This window comes from Rhinoderma darwinii, assembly GCF_050947455.1.
Source record: "Rhinoderma darwinii isolate aRhiDar2 chromosome 5 unlocalized genomic scaffold, aRhiDar2.hap1 SUPER_5_unloc_45, whole genome shotgun sequence".
Classification (NCBI taxonomy): domain Eukaryota; kingdom Metazoa; phylum Chordata; class Amphibia; order Anura; family Rhinodermatidae; genus Rhinoderma; species Rhinoderma darwinii.
Genome location: NW_027461804.1, coordinates 60,572 through 83,307, shown reverse-complemented (window position 1 = coordinate 83,307; position 22,736 = coordinate 60,572). Strand labels below are relative to the sequence as shown.

At 47.9% G+C, this 22,736-nt stretch overlaps 15 non-coding genes across 15 annotated transcripts; all 15 read right to left on the bottom strand.

The window, feature by feature from the left end:
• Window positions 1-1,134: 1,134 nt before the first annotated feature.
• On the bottom strand, window positions 1,135-1,325 carry LOC142693839 (U2 spliceosomal RNA). Its single transcript, XR_012862139.1, has one exon. It is a non-coding gene; the product is annotated as a U2 spliceosomal RNA (small nuclear RNA).
• Window positions 1,326-2,625: 1,300 nt separating this feature from the next.
• Window positions 2,626-2,816, bottom strand: LOC142693827 (U2 spliceosomal RNA). Its single transcript, XR_012862128.1, has one exon. It is a non-coding gene; the product is annotated as a U2 spliceosomal RNA (small nuclear RNA).
• A 1,297-nt stretch (window positions 2,817-4,113) lies between these two features.
• LOC142693815 (U2 spliceosomal RNA) lies at window positions 4,114-4,304 on the bottom strand. The gene has a single exon (XR_012862117.1). It is a non-coding gene; the product is annotated as a U2 spliceosomal RNA (small nuclear RNA).
• A 1,280-nt stretch (window positions 4,305-5,584) lies between these two features.
• Window positions 5,585-5,775, bottom strand: LOC142693803 (U2 spliceosomal RNA). The gene has a single exon (XR_012862106.1). It is a non-coding gene; the product is annotated as a U2 spliceosomal RNA (small nuclear RNA).
• A 1,304-nt stretch (window positions 5,776-7,079) lies between these two features.
• On the bottom strand, window positions 7,080-7,270 carry LOC142694387 (U2 spliceosomal RNA). The gene has a single exon (XR_012862631.1). It is a non-coding gene; the product is annotated as a U2 spliceosomal RNA (small nuclear RNA).
• Window positions 7,271-8,534: 1,264 nt separating this feature from the next.
• On the bottom strand, window positions 8,535-8,725 carry LOC142694375 (U2 spliceosomal RNA). Its single transcript, XR_012862620.1, has one exon. It is a non-coding gene; the product is annotated as a U2 spliceosomal RNA (small nuclear RNA).
• Window positions 8,726-10,009: 1,284 nt separating this feature from the next.
• LOC142694361 (U2 spliceosomal RNA) lies at window positions 10,010-10,200 on the bottom strand. The gene has a single exon (XR_012862609.1). It is a non-coding gene; the product is annotated as a U2 spliceosomal RNA (small nuclear RNA).
• Window positions 10,201-11,484: 1,284 nt separating this feature from the next.
• Window positions 11,485-11,675, bottom strand: LOC142694349 (U2 spliceosomal RNA). Its single transcript, XR_012862598.1, has one exon. It is a non-coding gene; the product is annotated as a U2 spliceosomal RNA (small nuclear RNA).
• Window positions 11,676-12,967: 1,292 nt separating this feature from the next.
• On the bottom strand, window positions 12,968-13,158 carry LOC142694337 (U2 spliceosomal RNA). The gene has a single exon (XR_012862587.1). It is a non-coding gene; the product is annotated as a U2 spliceosomal RNA (small nuclear RNA).
• A 1,280-nt stretch (window positions 13,159-14,438) lies between these two features.
• On the bottom strand, window positions 14,439-14,629 carry LOC142694324 (U2 spliceosomal RNA). Its single transcript, XR_012862575.1, has one exon. It is a non-coding gene; the product is annotated as a U2 spliceosomal RNA (small nuclear RNA).
• Window positions 14,630-15,921: 1,292 nt separating this feature from the next.
• Window positions 15,922-16,112, bottom strand: LOC142693806 (U2 spliceosomal RNA). Its single transcript, XR_012862109.1, has one exon. It is a non-coding gene; the product is annotated as a U2 spliceosomal RNA (small nuclear RNA).
• Window positions 16,113-17,392: 1,280 nt separating this feature from the next.
• Window positions 17,393-17,583, bottom strand: LOC142694312 (U2 spliceosomal RNA). Its single transcript, XR_012862564.1, has one exon. It is a non-coding gene; the product is annotated as a U2 spliceosomal RNA (small nuclear RNA).
• A 1,284-nt stretch (window positions 17,584-18,867) lies between these two features.
• LOC142694300 (U2 spliceosomal RNA) lies at window positions 18,868-19,058 on the bottom strand. The gene has a single exon (XR_012862553.1). It is a non-coding gene; the product is annotated as a U2 spliceosomal RNA (small nuclear RNA).
• A 1,293-nt stretch (window positions 19,059-20,351) lies between these two features.
• LOC142694288 (U2 spliceosomal RNA) lies at window positions 20,352-20,542 on the bottom strand. Its single transcript, XR_012862542.1, has one exon. It is a non-coding gene; the product is annotated as a U2 spliceosomal RNA (small nuclear RNA).
• A 1,292-nt stretch (window positions 20,543-21,834) lies between these two features.
• On the bottom strand, window positions 21,835-22,025 carry LOC142694276 (U2 spliceosomal RNA). Its single transcript, XR_012862531.1, has one exon. It is a non-coding gene; the product is annotated as a U2 spliceosomal RNA (small nuclear RNA).
• Window positions 22,026-22,736: the final 711 nt, after the last annotated feature.

The following is a 22,736-nucleotide window of genomic DNA, read 5'->3' as shown; positions in this document are numbered from 1 at the left end:
CCGGAGAGGAAGCCAGACAGGATTTGCTTCTTTTGCTTGCACCACAATGCAGTGCTGAAAGAGGAGGAATCTACATAAAAACGCCTTCCTGGCAACGCCCAAATGCCCTGCTGCCATGCAGATAAACACTGGCAGCGGCAGCAAGTGCATGCCCACAGCCACCCCTTGTTCCTTCACACCTTGTATCAGCTGTAATCCAGTCCAGTCCAGTGCTGCCTGCTGAGCAGCACTGACCAACACTGCCTGGGCCCAGGCTTTTATCTCTGAGGCCCCATTATGATGTCAGAAAGCTGGCTCTGGAATCCTGAGGGCTCCACTATGACACGTGCAAAGTTCCGTCTGAACTTTATATAAGACGGTGAGGCTCAGTCAGTCACTCAGTGTTGCCTGAGAGGGCAACACTGCAACAGCCGGCCGCCAGGCTGTCTTTTTTTTGCACAGCTAGTTGCCTCCAGGAGGCCACAAGAGGGAGACAAGGGACTGCAAAATGGAAAATAGGCATCCACCAACTTTACAGACAACTTCTCCTTGCTCCTACAACCTCCATCCTTGCACAGTTTGTTATTCTTCTAGGTAACATAGTAACAAATCCAAATTGCTGCTCTCTTTGTAGGCAAGCAAGGCTTTGTTGCAACTGCAATTCTTACTTCTTCTTGAAATGTAGGGACGACAGTACATTCCATCACATCCATCTAGTGTACACAGGTAGGTCCATTGTGGCGGGCAGGCGAGCGGGCGGGCTGCTTTATTGGCTGTTTGCTGTTCCCCTACTCCACTCCACTATTTGACTGTTGTGCTGCATCAATCAATCAATCAATCAATCAATCAATCAATCAGTGGCTGGCTCAGGTGCAGCTCTTTAACTTACCTAAAAGGGAGGGCGGAGAGAAGACAAGGAAGGTGAATGAGGTGTTCCAATGTGAAATGCCGGAAACACAGAAACACAGACGACACACAACAAGAGGTGGCAATCTATTCATTAATTGCATTTAATCAATGAGCTCATTATCACTCATGCATTGTCCAACAGGTGTTGAAATAATGGGATTAAAAGGGGAGATCCCTTCAGAAAGACAGAAACAATAGCAAAGACAAAAAACACTTTTGGAATCTGCTTTTAGTCAACACATAAGGAAAGGGTGCACCGGTCCTGGAAATACTGCAATACCAGGTCAATGCGTGGAGTGGACAGAGCAAGCTCTATTTCCATCTCCCTGTTCTAAAAATCCATTTAATATATGGTCCCCAGATAGGGGACGTATCAGATATTAAACTGATAAGAACAGATACTACACTTGATCTTAGCCAAAAGGCCGAGAAGCGATAACCCGAACGGGCCGCGCGTTGCCCGAGCCTGCCCGATACTGCTGTTCAGCCCTTGCAGCGATTCAGCCTACTTCTAGGCAATTCCATGGGGCCCTGCAGGCTCACACACTCACAGCTACACGGGAGGTGAATAAAGGCCGGAGAGGAAGCCAGACAGGATTTGCTTCTTTTGCTTGCACCACAATGCAGTGCTGAAAGAGGAGGAATCTACATAAAAACGCCTTCCTGGCAACGCCCAAATGCCCTGCTGCCATGCAGATAAACACTGGCAGCGGCAGCAAGTGCATGCCCACAGCCACCCCTTGTTCCTTCACACCTTGTATCAGCTGTAATCCAGTCCAGTCCAGTGCTGCCTGCTGAGCAGCACTGACCAACACTGCCTGGGCCCAGGCTTTTATCTCTGAGGCCCCATTATGATGTCAGAAAGCTGGCTCTGGAATCCTGAGGGCTCCACTATGACACGTGCAAAGTTCCGTCTGAACTTTATATAAGACGGTGAGGCTCAGTCAGTCACTCAGTGTTGCCTGAGAGGGCAACACTGCAACAGCCGGCCGCCAGGCTGTCTTTTTTTTGCACAGCTAGTTGTCTCCAGGAGGCCACAAGAGGGAGACAAGGGACTGCAAAATGGAAAATAGGCATCCACCAACTTTACAGACAACTTCTCCTTGCTCCTACAACCTCCATCCTTGCACAGTTTGTTATTCTTCTAGGTAACATAGTAACAAATCCAAATTGCTGCTCTCTTTGTAGGCAAGCAAGGCTTTGTTGCAACTGCAATTCTTACTTCTTCTTGAAATGTAGGGACGACAGTACATTCCATCACATCCATCTAGTGTACACAGGTAGGTCCATTGTGGCGGGCAGGCGAGCGGGCGGGCTGCTTTATTGACTGTTTGCTGTTCCCCTACTCCACTCCACTATTTGACTGTTGTGCTGCATCAATCAATCAATCAATCAATCAATCAATCAATCAATCAATCAATCAATCAATCAATCAATCAGTGGCTGGCTCAGGTGCAGCTCTTTAACTTACCTAAAAGGGAGGGCAGAGAGAAGACAAGGAAGGTGAATGAGGTGTTCCAATGTGAAATGCCGGAAACACAGAAACACAGACGACACACAACAAGAGGTGGCAATCTATTCATTAATTGCATTTAATCAATGAGCTCATTATCACTCATGCATTGTCCAACAGGTGTTGAAATAATGGGATTAAAAGGGGAGATCCCTTCAGAAAGACAGAAACAATAGCAAAGACAAAAAACACTTTTGGAATCTGCTTTTAGTCAACACATAAGGAAAGGGTGCACCGGTCCTGGAAATACTGCAATACCAGGTCAATGCGTGGAGTGGACAGAGCAAGCTCTATTTCCATCTCCCTGTTCTAAAAATCCATTTAATATATGGTCCCCAGATAGGGGACGTATCAGATATTAAACTGATAAGAACAGATACTACACTTGATCTTAGCCAAAAGGCCGAGAAGCGATAACCCGAACGGGCCGCGCGTTGCCCGAGCCTGCCCGATACTGCTGTTCAGCCCTTGCAGCGATTCAGCCTACTTCTAGGCAATTCCATGGGGCCCTGCAGGCTCACACACTCACAGCTACACGGGAGGTGAATAAAGGCCGGAGAGGAAGCCAGACAGGATTTGCTTCTTTTGCTTGCACCACAATGCAGTGCTGAAAGAGGAGGAATCTACATAAAAACGCCTTCCTGGCAACGCCCAAATGCCCTGCTGCCATGCAGATAAACACTGGCAGCGGCAGCAAGTGCATGCCCACAGCCACCCCTTGTTCCTTCACACCTTGTATCAGCTGTAATCCAGTCCAGTCCAGTGCTGCCTGCTGAGCAGCACTGACCAACACTGCCTGGGCCCAGGCTTTTATCTCTGAGGCCCCATTATGATGTCAGAAAGCTGGCTCTGGAATCCTGAGGGCTCCACTATGACACGTGCAAAGTTCCGTCTGAACTTTATATAAGACGGTGAGGCTCAGTCAGTCACTCAGTGTTGCCTGAGAGGGCAACACTGCAACAGCCGGCCGCCAGGCTGTCTTTTTTTTGCACAGCTAGTTGTCTCCAGGAGGCCACAAGAGGGAGACAAGGGACTGCAAAATGGAAAATAGGCATCCACCAACTTTACAGACAACTTCTCCTTGCTCCTACAACCTCCATCCTTGCACAGTTTGTTATTCTTCTAGGTAACATAGTAACAAATCCAAATTGCTGCTCTCTTTGTAGGCAAGCAAGGCTTTGTTGCAACTGCAATTCTTACTTCTTCTTGAAATGTAGGGACGACAGTACATTCCATCACATCCATCTAGTGTACACAGGTAGGTCCATTGTGGCGGGCAGGCGAGCGGGCGGGCTGCTTTATTGACTGTTTGCTGTTCCCCTACTCCACTCCACTATTTGACTGTTGTGCTGCATCAATCAATCAATCAATCAATCAATCAATCAATCAATCAATCAATCAATCAATCAATCAAGTGGCTGGCTCAGGTGCAGCTCTTTAACTTACCTAAAAGGGAGGGCAGAGAGAAGACAAGGAAGGTGAATGAGGTGTTCCAATGTGAAATGCCGGAAACACAGAAACACAGACGACACACAACAAGAGGTGGCAATCTATTCATTAATTGCATTTAATCAATGAGCTCATTATCACTCATGCATTGTCCAACAGGTGTTGAAATAATGGGATTAAAAGGGGAGATCCCTTCAGAAAGACAGAAACAATAGCAAAGACAAAAAACACTTTTGGAATCTGCTTTTAGTCAACACATAAGGAAAGGGTGCACCGGTCCTGGAAATACTGCAATACCAGGTCAATGCGTGGAGTGGACAGAGCAAGCTCTATTTCCATCTCCCTGTTCTAAAAATCCATTTAATATATGGTCCCCAGATAGGGGACGTATCAGATATTAAACTGATAAGAACAGATACTACACTTGATCTTAGCCAAAAGGCCGAGAAGCGATAACCCGAACGGGCCGCGCGTTGCCCGAGCCTGCCCGATACTGCTGTTCAGCCCTTGCAGCGATTCAGCCTACTTCTAGGCAATTCCATGGGGCCCTGCAGGCTCACACACTCACAGCTACACGGGAGGTGAATAAAGGCCGGAGAGGAAGCCAGACAGGATTTGCTTCTTTTGCTTGCACCACAATGCAGTGCTGAAAGAGGAGGAATCTACATAAAAACGCCTTCCTGGCAACGCCCAAATGCCCTGCTGCCATGCAGATAAACACTGGCAGTGGCAGCAAGTGCATGCCCACAGCCACCCCTTGTTCCTTCACACCTTGTATCAGCTGTAATCCAGTCCAGTCCAGTGCTGCCTGCTGAGCAGCACTGACCAACACTGCCTGGGCCCAGGCTTTTATCTCTGAGGCCCCATTATGATGTCAGAAAGCTGGCTCTGGAATCCTGAGGGCTCCACTATGACACGTGCAAAGTTCCGTCTGAACTTTATATAAGACGGTGAGGCTCAGTCAGTCACTCAGTGTTGCCTGAGAGGGCAACACTGCAACAGCCGGCCGCCAGGCTGTCTTTTTTTTGCACAGCTAGTTGCCTCCAGGAGGCCACAAGAGGGAGACAAGGGACTGCAAAATGGAAAATAGGCATCCACCAACTTTACAGACAACTTCTCCTTGCTCCTACAACCTCCATCCTTGCACAGTTTGTTATTCTTCTAGGTAACATAGTAACAAATCCAAATTGCTGCTCTCTTTGTAGGCAAGCAAGGCTTTGTTGCAACTGCAATTCTTACTTCTTCTTGAAATGTAGGGACGACAGTACATTCCATCACATCCATCTAGTGTACACAGGTAGGTCCATTGTGGCGGGCAGGCGAGCGGGCGGGCTGCTTTATTGGCTGTTTGCTGTTCCCCTACTCCACTCCACTATTTGACTGTTGTGCTGCATCAATCAATCAATCAATCAATCAATCAATCAATCAATCAATCAGTGGCTGGCTCAGGTGCAGCTCTTTAACTTACCTAAAAGGGAGGGCGGAGAGAAGACAAGGAAGGTGAATGAGGTGTTCCAATGTGAAATGCCGGAAACACAGAAACACAGACGACACACAACAAGAGGTGGCAATCTATTCATTAATTGCATTTAATCAATGAGCTCATTATCACTCATGCATTGTCCAACAGGTGTTGAAATAATGGGATTAAAAGGGGAGATCCCTTCAGAAAGACAGAAACAATAGCAAAGACAAAAAACACTTTTGGAATCTGCTTTTAGTCAACACATAAGGAAAGGGTGCACCGGTCCTGGAAATACTGCAATACCAGGTCAATGCGTGGAGTGGACAGAGCAAGCTCTATTTCCATCTCCCTGTTCTAAAAATCCATTTAATATATGGTCCCCAGATAGGGGACGTATCAGATATTAAACTGATAAGAACAGATACTACACTTGATCTTAGCCAAAAGGCCGAGAAGCGATAACCCGAACGGGCCGCGCGTTGCCCGAGCCTGCCCGATACTGCTGTTCAGCCCTTGCAGCGATTCAGCCTACTTCTAGGCAATTCCATGGGGCCCTGCAGGCTCACACACTCACAGCTACACGGGAGGTGAATAAAGGCCGGAGAGGAAGCCAGACAGGATTTGCTTCTTTTGCTTGCACCACAATGCAGTGCTGAAAGAGGAGGAATCTACATAAAAACGCCTTCCTGGCAACGCCCAAATGCCCTGCTGCCATGCAGATAAACACTGGCAGTGGCAGCAAGTGCATGCCCACAGCCACCCCTTGTTCCTTCACACCTTGTATCAGCTGTAATCCAGTCCAGTCCAGTGCTGCCTGCTGAGCAGCACTGACCAACACTGCCTGGGCCCAGGCTTTTATCTCTGAGGCCCCATTATGATGTCAGAAAGCTGGCTCTGGAATCCTGAGGGCTCCACTATGACACGTGCAAAGTTCCGTCTGAACTTTATATAAGACGGTGAGGCTCAGTCAGTCACTCAGTGTTGCCTGAGAGGGCAACACTGCAACAGCCGGCCGCCAGGCTGTCTTTTTTTTGCACAGCTAGTTGCCTCCAGGAGGCCACAAGAGGGAGACAAGGGACTGCAAAATGGAAAATAGGCATCCACCAACTTTACAGACAACTTCTCCTTGCTCCTACAACCTCCATCCTTGCACAGTTTGTTATTCTTCTAGGTAACATAGTAACAAATCCAAATTGCTGCTCTCTTTGTAGGCAAGCAAGGCTTTGTTGCAACTGCAATTCTTACTTCTTCTTGAAATGTAGGGACGACAGTACATTCCATCACATCCATCTAGTGTACACAGGTAGGTCCATTGTGGCGGGCAGGCGAGCGGGCGGGCTGCTTTATTGGCTGTTTGCTGTTCCCCTACTCCACTCCACTATTTGACTGTTGTGCTGCATCAATCAATCAATCAATCAATCAATCAATCAATCAATCAATCAATCAATCAATCAAGCAATCAATCAGTGGCTGGCTCAGGTGCAGCTCTTTAACTTACCTAAAAGGGAGGGCGGAGAGAAGACAAGGAAGGTGAATGAGGTGTTCCAATGTGAAATGCCGGAAACACAGAAACACAGACGACACACAACAAGAGGTGGCAATCTATTCATTAATTGCATTTAATCAATGAGCTCATTATCACTCATGCATTGTCCAACAGGTGTTGAAATAATGGGATTAAAAGGGGAGATCCCTTCAGAAAGACAGAAACAATAGCAAAGACAAAAAACACTTTTGGAATCTGCTTTTAGTCAACACATAAGGAAAGGGTGCACCGGTCCTGGAAATACTGCAATACCAGGTCAATGCGTGGAGTGGACAGAGCAAGCTCTATTTCCATCTCCCTGTTCTAAAAATCCATTTAATATATGGTCCCCAGATAGGGGACGTATCAGATATTAAACTGATAAGAACAGATACTACACTTGATCTTAGCCAAAAGGCCGAGAAGCGATAACCCGAACGGGCCGCGCGTTGCCCGAGCCTGCCCGATACTGCTGTTCAGCCCTTGCAGCGATTCAGCCTACTTCTAGGCAATTCCATGGGGCCCTGCAGGCTCACACACTCACAGCTACACGGGAGGTGAATAAAGGCCGGAGAGGAAGCCAGACAGGATTTGCTTCTTTTGCTTGCACCACAATGCAGTGCTGAAAGAGGAGGAATCTACATAAAAACGCCTTCCTGGCAACGCCCAAATGCCCTGCTGCCATGCAGATAAACACTGGCAGCGGCAGCAAGTGCATGCCCACAGCCACCCCTTGTTCCTTCACACCTTGTATCAGCTGTAATCCAGTCCAGTCCAGTGCTGCCTGCTGAGCAGCACTGACCAACACTGCCTGGGCCCAGGCTTTTATCTCTGAGGCCCCATTATGATGTCAGAAAGCTGGCTCTGGAATCCTGAGGGCTCCACTATGACACGTGCAAAGTTCCGTCTGAACTTTATATAAGACGGTGAGGCTCAGTCAGTCACTCAGTGTTGCCTGAGAGGGCAACACTGCAACAGCCGGCCGCCAGGCTGTCTTTTTTTTGCACAGCTAGTTGCCTCCAGGAGGCCACAAGAGGGAGACAAGGGACTGCAAAATGGAAAATAGGCATCCACCAACTTTACAGACAACTTCTCCTTGCTCCTACAACCTCCATCCTTGCACAGTTTGTTATTCTTCTAGGTAACATAGTAACAAATCCAAATTGCTGCTCTCTTTGTAGGCAAGCAAGGCTTTGTTGCAACTGCAATTCTTACTTCTTCTTGAAATGTAGGGACGACAGTACATTCCATCACATCCATCTAGTGTACACAGGTAGGTCCATTGTGGCGGGCAGGCGAGCGGGCGGGCTGCTTTATTGGCTGTTTGCTGTTCCCCTACTCCACTCCACTATTTGACTGTTGTGCTGCATCAATCAATCAATCAATCAATCAATCAGTGGCTGGCTCAGGTGCAGCTCTTTAACTTACCTAAAAGGGAGGGCGGAGAGAAGACAAGGAAGGTGAATGAGGTGTTCCAATGTGAAATGCCGGAAACACAGAAACACAGACGACACACAACAAGAGGTGGCAATCTATTCATTAATTGCATTTAATCAATGAGCTCATTATCACTCATGCATTGTCCAACAGGTGTTGAAATAATGGGATTAAAAGGGGAGATCCCTTCAGAAAGACAGAAACAATAGCAAAGACAAAAAACACTTTTGGAATCTGCTTTTAGTCAACACATAAGGAAAGGGTGCACCGGTCCTGGAAATACTGCAATACCAGGTCAATGCGTGGAGTGGACAGAGCAAGCTCTATTTCCATCTCCCTGTTCTAAAAATCCATTTAATATATGGTCCCCAGATAGGGGACGTATCAGATATTAAACTGATAAGAACAGATACTACACTTGATCTTAGCCAAAAGGCCGAGAAGCGATAACCCGAACGGGCCGCGCGTTGCCCGAGCCTGCCCGATACTGCTGTTCAGCCCTTGCAGCGATTCAGCCTACTTCTAGGCAATTCCATGGGGCCCTGCAGGCTCACACACTCACAGCTACACGGGAGGTGAATAAAGGCCGGAGAGGAAGCCAGACAGGATTTGCTTCTTTTGCTTGCACCACAATGCAGTGCTGAAAGAGGAGGAATCTACATAAAAACGCCTTCCTGGCAACGCCCAAATGCCCTGCTGCCATGCAGATAAACACTGGCAGCGGGAGCAAGTGCATGCCCACAGCCACCCCTTGTTCCTTCACACCTTGTATCAGCTGTAATCCAGTCCAGTCCAGTGCTGCCTGCTGAGCAGCACTGACCAACACTGCCTGGGCCCAGGCTTTTATCTCTGAGGCCCCATTATGATGTCAGAAAGCTGGCTCTGGAATCCTGAGGGCTCCACTATGACACGTGCAAAGTTCCGTCTGAACTTTATATAAGACGGTGAGGCTCAGTCAGTCACTCAGTGTTGCCTGAGAGGGCAACACTGCAACAGCCGGCCGCCAGGCTGTCTTTTTTTTGCACAGCTAGTTGCCTCCAGGAGGCCACAGGAGGGAGACAAGGGACTGCAAAATGGAAAATAGGCATCCACCAACTTTACAGACAACTTCTCCTTGCTCCTACAACCTCCATCCTTGCACAGTTTGTTATTCTTCTAGGTAACATAGTAACAAATCCAAATTGCTGCTCTCTTTGTAGGCAAGCAAGGCTTTGTTGCAACTGCAATTCTTACTTCTTCTTGAAATGTAGGGACGACAGTACATTCCATCACATCCATCTAGTGTACACAGGTAGGTCCATTGTGGCGGGCAGGCGAGCGGGCGGGCTGCTTTATTGGCTGTTTGCTGTTCCCCTACTCCACTCCACTATTTGACTGTTGTGCTGCATCAATCAATCAATCAATCAATCAATCAATCAATCAATCAATCAATCAGTGGCTGGCTCAGGTGCAGCTCTTTAACTTACCTAAAAGGGAGGGCGGAGAGAAGACAAGGAAGGTGAATGAGGTGTTCCAATGTGAAATGCCGGAAACACAGAAACACAGACGACACACAACAAGAGGTGGCAATCTATTCATTAATTGCATTTAATCAATGAGCTCATTATCACTCATGCATTGTCCAACAGGTGTTGAAATAATGGGATTAAAAGGGGAGATCCCTTCAGAAAGACAGAAACAATAGCAAAGACAAAAAACACTTTTGGAATCTGCTTTTAGTCAACACATAAGGAAAGGGTGCACCGGTCCTGGAAATACTGCAATACCAGGTCAATGCGTGGAGTGGACAGAGCAAGCTCTATTTCCATCTCCCTGTTCTAAAAATCCATTTAATATATGGTCCCCAGATAGGGGACGTATCAGATATTAAACTGATAAGAACAGATACTACACTTGATCTTAGCCAAAAGGCCGAGAAGCGATAACCCGAACGGGCCGCGCGTTGCCCGAGCCTGCCCGATACTGCTGTTCAGCCCTTGCAGCGATTCAGCCTACTTCTAGGCAATTCCATGGGGCCCTGCAGGCTCACACACTCACAGCTACACGGGAGGTGAATAAAGGCCGGAGAGGAAGCCAGACAGGATTTGCTTCTTTTGCTTGCACCACAATGCAGTGCTGAAAGAGGAGGAATCTACATAAAAACGCCTTCCTGGCAACGCCCAAATGCCCTGCTGCCATGCAGATAAACACTGGCAGCGGCAGCAAGTGCATGCCCACAGCCACCCCTTGTTCCTTCACACCTTGTATCAGCTGTAATCCAGTCCAGTCCAGTGCTGCCTGCTGAGCAGCACTGACCAACACTGCCTGGGCCCAGGCTTTTATCTCTGAGGCCCCATTATGATGTCAGAAAGCTGGCTCTGGAATCCTGAGGGCTCCACTATGACACGTGCAAAGTTCCGTCTGAACTTTATATAAGACGGTGAGGCTCAGTCAGTCACTCAGTGTTGCCTGAGAGGGCAACACTGCAACAGCCGGCCGCCAGGCTGTCTTTTTTTTGCACAGCTAGTTGCCTCCAGGAGGCCACAGGAGGGAGACAAGGGACTGCAAAATGGAAAATAGGCATCCACCAACTTTACAGACAACTTCTCCTTGCTCCTACAACCTCCATCCTTGCACAGTTTGTTATTCTTCTAGGTAACATAGTAACAAATCCAAATTGCTGCTCTCTTTGTAGGCAAGCAAGGCTTTGTTGCAACTGCAATTCTTACTTCTTCTTGAAATGTAGGGACGACAGTACATTCCATCACATCCATCTAGTGTACACAGGTAGGTCCATTGTGGCGGGCAGGCGAGCGGGCGGGCTGCTTTATTGGCTGTTTGCTGTTCCCCTACTCCACTCCACTATTTGACTGTTGTGCTGCATCAATCAATCAATCAATCAATCAATCAATCAATCAAGCAATCAATCAGTGGCTGGCTCAGGTGCAGCTCTTTAACTTACCTAAAAGGGAGGGCGGAGAGAAGACAAGGAAGGTGAATGAGGTGTTCCAATGTGAAATGCCGGAAACACAGAAACACAGACGACACACAACAAGAGGTGGCAATCTATTCATTAATTGCATTTAATCAATGAGCTCATTATCACTCATGCATTGTCCAACAGGTGTTGAAATAATGGGATTAAAAGGGGAGATCCCTTCAGAAAGACAGAAACAATAGCAAAGACAAAAAACACTTTTGGAATCTGCTTTTAGTCAACACATAAGGAAAGGGTGCACCGGTCCTGGAAATACTGCAATACCAGGTCAATGCGTGGAGTGGACAGAGCAAGCTCTATTTCCATCTCCCTGTTCTAAAAATCCATTTAATATATGGTCCCCAGATAGGGGACGTATCAGATATTAAACTGATAAGAACAGATACTACACTTGATCTTAGCCAAAAGGCCGAGAAGCGATAACCCGAACGGGCCGCGCGTTGCCCGAGCCTGCCCGATACTGCTGTTCAGCCCTTGCAGCGATTCAGCCTACTTCTAGGCAATTCCATGGGGCCCTGCAGGCTCACACACTCACAGCTACACGGGAGGTGAATAAAGGCCGGAGAGGAAGCCAGACAGGATTTGCTTCTTTTGCTTGCACCACAATGCAGTGCTGAAAGAGGAGGAATCTACATAAAAACGCCTTCCTGGCAACGCCCAAATGCCCTGCTGCCATGCAGATAAACACTGGCAGCGGCAGCAAGTGCATGCCCACAGCCACCCCTTGTTCCTTCACACCTTGTATCAGCTGTAATCCAGTCCAGTCCAGTGCTGCCTGCTGAGCAGCACTGACCAACACTGCCTGGGCCCAGGCTTTTATCTCTGAGGCCCCATTATGATGTCAGAAAGCTGGCTCTGGAATCCTGAGGGCTCCACTATGACACGTGCAAAGTTCCGTCTGAACTTTATATAAGACGGTGAGGCTCAGTCAGTCACTCAGTGTTGCCTGAGAGGGCAACACTGCAACAGCCGGCCGCCAGGCTGTCTTTTTTTTGCACAGCTAGTTGCCTCCAGGAGGCCACAAGAGGGAGACAAGGGACTGCAAAATGGAAAATAGGCATCCACCAACTTTACAGACAACTTCTCCTTGCTCCTACAACCTCCATCCTTGCACAGTTTGTTATTCTTCTAGGTAACATAGTAAGAAATCCAAATTGCTGCTCTCTTTGTAGGCAAGCAAGGCTTTGTTGCAACTGCAATTCTTACTTCTTCTTGAAATGTAGGGACGACAGTACATTCCATCACATCCATCTAGTGTACACAGGTAGGTCCATTGTGGCGGGCAGGCGAGCGGGCGGGCTGCTTTATTGGCTGTTTGCTGTTCCCCTACTCCACTCCACTATTTGACTGTTGTGCTGCATCAATCAATCAATCAATCAATCAATCAATCAATCAATCAATCAATCAATCAATCAGTGGCTGGCTCAGGTGCAGCTCTTTAACTTACCTAAAAGGGAGGGCGGAGAGAAGACAAGGAAGGTGAATGAGGTGTTCCAATGTGAAATGCCGGAAACACAGAAACACAGACGACACACAACAAGAGGTGGCAATCTATTCATTAATTGCATTTAATCAATGAGCTCATTATCACTCATGCATTGTCCAACAGGTGTTGAAATAATGGGATTAAAAGGGGAGATCCCTTCAGAAAGACAGAAACAATAGCAAAGACAAAAAACACTTTTGGAATCTGCTTTTAGTCAACACATAAGGAAAGGGTGCACCGGTCCTGGAAATACTGCAATACCAGGTCAATGCGTGGAGTGGACAGAGCAAGCTCTATTTCCATCTCCCTGTTCTAAAAATCCATTTAATATATGGTCCCCAGATAGGGGACGTATCAGATATTAAACTGATAAGAACAGATACTACACTTGATCTTAGCCAAAAGGCCGAGAAGCGATAACCCGAACGGGCCGCGCGTTGCCCGAGCCTGCCCGATACTGCTGTTCAGCCCTTGCAGCGATTCAGCCTACTTCTAGGCAATTCCATGGGGCCCTGCAGGCTCACACACTCACAGCTACACGGGAGGTGAATAAAGGCCGGAGAGGAAGCCAGACAGGATTTGCTTCTTTTGCTTGCACCACAATGCAGTGCTGAAAGAGGAGGAATCTACATAAAAACGCCTTCCTGGCAACGCCCAAATGCCCTGCTGCCATGCAGATAAACACTGGCAGCGGCAGCAAGTGCATGCCCACAGCCACCCCTTGTTCCTTCACACCTTGTATCAGCTGTAATCCAGTCCAGTCCAGTGCTGCCTGCTGAGCAGCACTGACCAACACTGCCTGGGCCCAGGCTTTTATCTCTGAGGCCCCATTATGATGTCAGAAAGCTGGCTCTGGAATCCTGAGGGCTCCACTATGACACGTGCAAAGTTCCGTCTGAACTTTATATAAGACGGTGAGGCTCAGTCAGTCACTCAGTGTTGCCTGAGAGGGCAACACTGCAACAGCCGGCCGCCAGGCTGTCTTTTTTTTGCACAGCTAGTTGCCTCCAGGAGGCCACAAGAGGGAGACAAGGGACTGCAAAATGGAAAATAGGCATCCACCAACTTTACAGACAACTTCTCCTTGCTCCTACAACCTCCATCCTTGCACAGTTTGTTATTCTTCTAGGTAACATAGTAACAAATCCAAATTGCTGCTCTCTTTGTAGGCAAGCAAGGCTTTGTTGCAACTGCAATTCTTACTTCTTCTTGAAATGTAGGGACGACAGTACATTCCATCACATCCATCTAGTGTACACAGGTAGGTCCATTGTGGCGGGCAGGCGAGCGGGCGGGCTGCTTTATTGGCTGTTTGCTGTTCCCCTACTCCACTCCACTATTTGACTGTTGTGCTGCATCAATCAATCAATCAATCAATCAATCAATCAATCAATCAATCAGTGGCTGGCTCAGGTGCAGCTCTTTAACTTACCTAAAAGGGAGGGCGGAGAGAAGACAAGGAAGGTGAATGAGGTGTTCCAATGTGAAATGCCGGAAACACAGAAACACAGACGACACACAACAAGAGGTGGCAATCTATTCATTAATTGCATTTAATCAATGAGCTCATTATCACTCATGCATTGTCCAACAGGTGTTGAAATAATGGGATTAAAAGGGGAGATCCCTTCAGAAAGACAGAAACAATAGCAAAGACAAAAAACACTTTTGGAATCTGCTTTTAGTCAACACATAAGGAAAGGGTGCACCGGTCCTGGAAATACTGCAATACCAGGTCAATGCGTGGAGTGGACAGAGCAAGCTCTATTTCCATCTCCCTGTTCTAAAAATCCATTTAATATATGGTCCCCAGATAGGGGACGTATCAGATATTAAACTGATAAGAACAGATACTACACTTGATCTTAGCCAAAAGGCCGAGAAGCGATAACCCGAACGGGCCGCGCGTTGCCCGAGCCTGCCCGATACTGCTGTTCAGCCCTTGCAGCGATTCAGCCTACTTCTAGGCAATTCCATGGGGCCCTGCAGGCTCACACACTCACAGCTACACGGGAGGTGAATAAAGGCCGGAGAGGAAGCCAGACAGGATTTGCTTCTTTTGCTTGCACCACAATGCAGTGCTGAAAGAGGAGGAATCTACATAAAAACGCCTTCCTGGCAACGCCCAAATGCCCTGCTGCCATGCAGATAAACACTGGCAGTGGCAGCAAGTGCATGCCCACAGCCACCCCTTGTTCCTTCACACCTTGTATCAGCTGTAATCCAGTCCAGTCCAGTGCTGCCTGCTGAGCAGCACTGACCAACACTGCCTGGGCCCAGGCTTTTATCTCTGAGGCCCCATTATGATGTCAGAAAGCTGGCTCTGGAATCCTGAGGGCTCCACTATGACACGTGCAAAGTTCCGTCTGAACTTTATATAAGACGGTGAGGCTCAGTCAGTCACTCAGTGTTGCCTGAGAGGGCAACACTGCAACAGCCGGCCGCCAGGCTGTCTTTTTTTTGCACAGCTAGTTGCCTCCAGGAGGCCACAAGAGGGAGACAAGGGACTGCAAAATGGAAAATAGGCATCCACCAACTTTACAGACAACTTCTCCTTGCTCCTACAACCTCCATCCTTGCACAGTTTGTTATTCTTCTAGGTAACATAGTAACAAATCCAAATTGCTGCTCTCTTTGTAGGCAAGCAAGGCTTTGTTGCAACTGCAATTCTTACTTCTTCTTGAAATGTAGGGACGACAGTACATTCCATCACATCCATCTAGTGTACACAGGTAGGTCCATTGTGGCGGGCAGGCGAGCGGGCGGGCTGCTTTATTGGCTGTTTGCTGTTCCCCTACTCCACTCCACTATTTGACTGTTGTGCTGCATCAATCAATCAATCAATCAATCAATCAATCAATCAATCAATCAAGCAATCAATCAGTGGCTGGCTCAGGTGCAGCTCTTTAACTTACCTAAAAGGGAGGGCGGAGAGAAGACAAGGAAGGTGAATGAGGTGTTCCAATGTGAAATGCCGGAAACACAGAAACACAGACGACACACAACAAGAGGTGGCAATCTATTCATTAATTGCATTTAATCAATGAGCTCATTATCACTCATGCATTGTCCAACAGGTGTTGAAATAATGGGATTAAAAGGGGAGATCCCTTCAGAAAGACAGAAACAATAGCAAAGACAAAAAACACTTTTGGAATCTGCTTTTAGTCAACACATAAGGAAAGGGTGCACCGGTCCTGGAAATACTGCAATACCAGGTCAATGCGTGAAGTGGACAGAGCAAGCTCTATTTCCATCTCCCTGTTCTAAAAATCCATTTAATATATGGTCCCCAGATAGGGGACGTATCAGATATTAAACTGATAAGAACAGATACTACACTTGATCTTAGCCAAAAGGCCGAGAAGCGATAACCCGAACGGGCCGCGCGTTGCCCGAGCCTGCCCGATACTGCTGTTCAGCCCTTGCAGCGATTCAGCCTACTTCTAGGCAATTCCATGGGGCCCTGCAGGCTCACACACTCACAGCTACACGGGAGGTGAATAAAGGCCGGAGAGGAAGCCAGACAGGATTTGCTTCTTTTGCTTGCACCACAATGCAGTGCTGAAAGAGGAGGAATCTACATAAAAACGCCTTCCTGGCAACGCCCAAATGCCCTGCTGCCATGCAGATAAACACTGGCAGCGGCAGCAAGTGCATGCCCACAGCCACCCCTTGTTCCTTCACACCTTGTATCAGCTGTAATCCAGTCCAGTCCAGTGCTGCCTGCTGAGCAGCACTGACCAACACTGCCTGGGCCCAGGCTTTTATCTCTGAGGCCCCATTATGATGTCAGAAAGCTGGCTCTGGAATCCTGAGGGCTCCACTATGACACGTGCAAAGTTCCGTCTGAACTTTATATAAGACGGTGAGGCTCAGTCAGTCACTCAGTGTTGCCTGAGAGGGCAACACTGCAACAGCCGGCCGCCAGGCTGTCTTTTTTTTGCACAGCTAGTTGCCTCCAGGAGGCCACAAGAGGGAGACAAGGGACTGCAAAATGGAAAATAGGCATCCACCAACTTTACAGACAACTTCTCCTTGCTCCTACAACCTCCATCCTTGCACAGTTTGTTATTCTTCTAGGTAACATAGTAACAAATCCAAATTGCTGCTCTCTTTGTAGGCAAGCAAGGCTTTGTTGCAACTGCAATTCTTACTTCTTCTTGAAATGTAGGGACGACAGTACATTCCATCACATCCATCTAGTGTACACAGGTAGGTCCATTGTGGCGGGCAGGCGAGCGGGCGGGCTGCTTTATTGGCTGTTTGCTGTTCCCCTACTCCACTCCACTATTTGACTGTTGTGCTGCATCAATCAATCAATCAATCAATCAATCAATCAATCAATCAATCAGTGGCTGGCTCAGGTGCAGCTCTTTAACTTACCTAAAAGGGAGGGCGGAGAGAAGACAAGGAAGGTGAATGAGGTGTTCCAATGTGAAATGCCGGAAACACAGAAACACAGACGACACACAACAAGAGGTGGCAATCTATTCATTAATTGCATTTAATCAATGAGCTCATTATCACTCATGCATTGTCCAACAGGTGTTGAAATAATGGGATTAAAAGGGGAGATCCCTTCAGAAAGACAGAAACAATAGCAAAGACAAAAAACACTTTTGGAATCTGCTTTTAGTCAACACATAAGGAAAGGGTGCACCGGTCCTGGAAATACTGCAATACCAGGTCAATGCGTGGAGTGGACAGAGCAAGCTCTATTTCCATCTCCCTGTTCTAAAAATCCATTTAATATATGGTCCCCAGATAGGGGACGTATCAGATATTAAACTGATAAGAACAGATACTACACTTGATCTTAGCCAAAAGGCCGAGAAGCGATAACCCGAACGGGCCGCGCGTTGCCCGAGCCTGCCCGATACTGCTGTTCAGCCCTTGCAGCGATTCAGCCTACTTCTAGGCAATTCCATGGGGCCCTGCAGGCTCACACACTCACAGCTACACGGGAGGTGAATAAAGGCCGGAGAGGAAGCCAGACAGGATTTGCTTCTTTTGCTTGCACCACAATGCAGTGCTGAAAGAGGAGGAATCTACATAAAAACGCCTTCCTGGCAACGCCCAAATGCCCTGCTGCCATGCAGATAAACACTGGCAGCGGCAGCAAGTGCATGCCCACAGCCACCCCTTGTTCCTTCACACCTTGTATCAGCTGTAATCCTGTCCAGTCCAGTGCTGCCTGCTGAGCAGCACTGACCAACACTGCCTGGGCCCAGGCTTTTATCTCTGAGGCCCCATTATGATGTCAGAAAGCTGGCTCTGGAATCCTGAGGGCTCCACTATGACACGTGCAAAGTTCCGTCTGAACTTTATATAAGACGGTGAGGCTCAGTCAGTCACTCAGTGTTGCCTGAGAGGGCAACACTGCAACAGCCGGCCGCCAGGCTGTCTTTTTTTTGCACAGCTAGTTGCCTCCAGGAGGCCACAAGAGGGAGACAAGGGACTGCAAAATGGAAAATAGGCATCCACCAACTTTACAGACAACTTCTCCTTGCTCCTACAACCTCCATCCTTGCACAGTTTGTTATTCTTCTAGGTAACATAGTAACAAATCCAAATTGCTGCTCTCTTTGTAGGCAAGCAAGGCTTTGTTGCAACTGCAATTCTTACTTCTTCTTGAAATGTAGGGACGACAGTACATTCCATCACATCCATCTAGTGTACACAGGTAGGTCCATTGTGGCGGGCAGGCGAGCGGGCGGGCTGCTTTATTGGCTGTTTGCTGTTCCCCTACTCCACTCCACTATTTGACTGTTGTGCTGCATCAATCAATCAATCAATCAATCAATCAATCAATCAATCAATCAATCAGTGGCTGGCTCAGGTGCAGCTCTTTAACTTACCTAAAAGGGAGGGCAGAGAGAAGACAAGGAAGGTGAATGAGGTGTTCCAATGTGAAATGCCGGAAACACAGAAACACAGACGACACACAACAAGAGGTGGCAATCTATTCATTAATTGCATTTAATCAATGAGCTCATTATCACTCATGCATTGTCCAACAGGTGTTGAAATAATGGGATTAAAAGGGGAGATCCCTTCAGAAAGACAGAAACAATAGCAAAGACAAAAAACACTTTTGGAATCTGCTTTTAGTCAACACATAAGGAAAGGGTGCACCGGTCCTGGAAATACTGCAATACCAGGTCAATGCGTGGAGTGGACAGAGCAAGCTCTATTTCCATCTCCCTGTTCTAAAAATCCATTTAATATATGGTCCCCAGATAGGGGACGTATCAGATATTAAACTGATAAGAACAGATACTACACTTGATCTTAGCCAAAAGGCCGAGAAGCGATAACCCGAACGGGCCGCGCGTTGCCCGAGCCTGCCCGATACTGCTGTTCAGCCCTTGCAGCGATTCAGCCTACTTCTAGGCAATTCCATGGGGCCCTGCAGGCTCACACACTCACAGCTACACGGGAGGTGAATAAAGGCCGGAGAGGAAGCCAGACAGGATTTGCTTCTTTTGCTTGCACCACAATGCAGTGCTGAAAGAGGAGGAATCTACATAAAAACGCCTTCCTGGCAACGCCCAAATGCCCTGCTGCCATGCAGATAAACACTGGCAGCGGCAGCAAGTGCATGCCCACAGCCACCCCTTGTTCCTTCACACCTTGTCTTGTATCAGCTGTAATCCAGTCCAGTCCAGTGCTGCCTGCTGAGCAGCACTGACCAACACTGCCTGGGCCCAGGCTTTTATCTCTGAGGCCCCATTATGATGTCAGAAAGCTGGCTCTGGAATCCTGAGGGCTCCACTATGACACGTGCAAAGTTCCGTCTGAACTTTATATAAGACGGTGAGGCTCAGTCAGTCACTCAGTGTTGCCTGAGAGGGCAACACTGCAACAGCCGGCCGCCAGGCTGTCTTTTTTTTGCACAGCTAGTTGCCTCCAGGAGGCCACAAGAGGGAGACAAGGGACTGCAAAATGGAAAATAGGCATCCACCAACTTTACAGACAACTTCTCCTTGCTCCTACAACCTCCATCCTTGCACAGTTTGTTATTCTTCTAGGTAACATAGTAACAAATCCAAATTGCTGCTCTCTTTGTAGGCAAGCAAGGCTTTGTTGCAACTGCAATTCTTACTTCTTCTTGAAATGTAGGGACGACAGTACATTCCATCACATCCATCTAGTGTACACAGGTAGGTCCATTGTGGCGGGCAGGCGAGCGGGCGGGCTGCTTTATTGGCTGTTTGCTGTTCCCCTACTCCACTCCACTATTTGACTGTTGTGCTGCATCAATCAATCAATCAATCAATCAATCAATCAATCAATCAATCAATCAATCAGTGGCTGGCTCAGGTGCAGCTCTTTAACTTACCTAAAAGGGAGGGCGGAGAGAAGACAAGGAAGGTGAATGAGGTGTTCCAATGTGAAATGCCGGAAACACAGAAACACAGACGACACACAACAAGAGGTGGCAATCTATTCATTAATTGCATTTAATCAATGAGCTCATTATCACTCATGCATTGTCCAACAGGTGTTGAAATAATGGGATTAAAAGGGGAGATCCCTTCAGAAAGACAGAAACAATAGCAAAGACAAAAAACACTTTTGGAATCTGCTTTTAGTCAACACATAAGGAAAGGGTGCACCGGTCCTGGAAATACTGCAATACCAGGTCAATGCGTGGAGTGGACAGAGCAAGCTCTATTTCCATCTCCCTGTTCTAAAAATCCATTTAATATATGGTCCCCAGATAGGGGACGTATCAGATATTAAACTGATAAGAACAGATACTACACTTGATCTTAGCCAAAAGGCCGAGAAGCGATAACCCGAACGGGCCGCGCGTTGCCCGAGCCTGCCCGATACTGCTGTTCAGCCCTTGCAGCGATTCAGCCTACTTCTAGGCAATTCCATGGGGCCCTGCAGGCTCACACACTCACAGCTACACGGGAGGTGAATAAAGGCCGGAGAGGAAGCCAGACAGGATTTGCTTCTTTTGCTTGCACCACAATGCAGTGCTGAAAGAGGAGGAATCTACATAAAAATGCCTTCCTGGCAACGCCCAAATGCCCTGCTGCCATGCAGATAAACACTGGCAGCGGCAGCAAGTGCATGCCCACAGCCACCCCTTGTTCCTTCACACCTTGTATCAGCTGTAATCCAGTCCAGTCCAGTGCTGCCTGCTGAGCAGCACTGACCAACACTGCCTGGGCCCAGGCTTTTATCTCTGAGGCCCCATTATGGTGTCAGAAAGCTGGCTCTGGAATCCTGAGGGCTCCACTATGACACGTGCAAAGTTCCGTCTGAACTTTATATAAGACGGTGAGGCTCAGTCAGTCACTCAGTGTTGCCTGAGAGGGCAACACTGCAACAGCCGGCCGCCAGGCTGTCTTTTTTTTGCACAGCTAGTTGCCTCCAGGAGGCCACAAGAGGGAGACAAGGGACTGCAAAATGGAAAATAGGCATCCACCAACTTTACAGACAACTTCTCCTTGCTCCTACAACCTCCATCCTTGCACAGTTTGTTATTCTTCTAGGTAACATAGTAACAAATCCAAATTGCTGCTCTCTTTGTAGGCAAGCAAGGCTTTGTTGCAACTGCAATTCTTACTTCTTCTTGAAATGTAGGGACGACAGTACATTCCATCACATCCATCTAGTGTACACAGGTAGGTCCATTGTGGCGGGCAGGCGAGCGGGCGGGCTGCTTTATTGGCTGTTTGCTGTTCCCCTACTCCACTCCACTATTTGACTGTTGTGCTGCATCAATCAATCAATCAATCAATCAATCAATCAATCAATCAATCAATCAATCAATCAGTGGCTGGCTCAGGTGCAGCTCTTTAACTTACCTAAAAGGGAGGGCGGAGAGAAGACAAGGAAGGTGAATGAGGTGTTCCAATGTGAAATGCCGGAAACACAGAAACACAGACGACACACAACAAGAGGTGGCAATCTATTCATTAATTGCATTTAATCAATGAGCTCATTATCACTCATGCATTGTCCAACAGGTGTTGAAATAATGGGATTAAAAGGGGAGATCCCTTCAGAAAGACAGAAACAATAGCAAAGACAAAAAACACTTTTGGAATCTGCTTTTAGTCAACACATAAGGAAAGGGTGCACCGGTCCTGGAAATACTGCAATACCAGGTCAATGCGTGGAGTGGACAGAGCAAGCTCTATTTCCATCTCCCTGTTCTAAAAATCCATTTAATATATGGTCCCCAGATAGGGGACGTATCAGATATTAAACTGATAAGAACAGATACTACACTTGATCTTAGCCAAAAGGCCGAGAAGCGATAACCCGAACGGGCCGCGCGTTGCCCGAGCCTGCCCGATACTGCTGTTCAGCCCTTGCAGCGATTCAGCCTACTTCTAGGCAATTCCATGGGGCCCTGCAGGCTCACACACTCACAGCTACACGGGAGGTGAATAAAGGCCGGAGAGGAAGCCAGACAGGATTTGCTTCTTTTGCTTGCACCACAATGCAGTGCTGAAAGAGGAGGAATCTACATAAAAACGCCTTCCTGGCAACGCCCAAATGCCCTGCTGCCATGCAGATAAACACTGGCAGCGGCAGCAAGTGCATGCCCACAGCCACCCCTTGTTCCTTCACACCTTGTATCAGCTGTAATCCAGTCCAGTCCAGTGCTGCCTGCTGAGCAGCACTGACCAACACTGCCTGGGCCCAGGCTTTTATCTCTGAGGCCCCATTATGATGTCAGAAAGCTGGCTCTGGAATCCTGAGGGCTCCACTATGACACGTGCAAAGTTCCGTCTGAACTTTATATAAGACGGTGAGGCTCAGTCAGTCACTCAGTGTTGCCTGAGAGGGCAACACTGCAACAGCCGGCCGCCAGGCTGTCTTTTTTTTGCACAGCTAGTTGCCTCCAGGAGGCCACAAGAGGGAGACAAGGGACTGCAAAATGGAAAATAGGCATCCACCAACTTTACAGACAACTTCTCCTTGCTCCTACAACCTCCATCCTTGCACAGTTTGTTATTCTTCTAG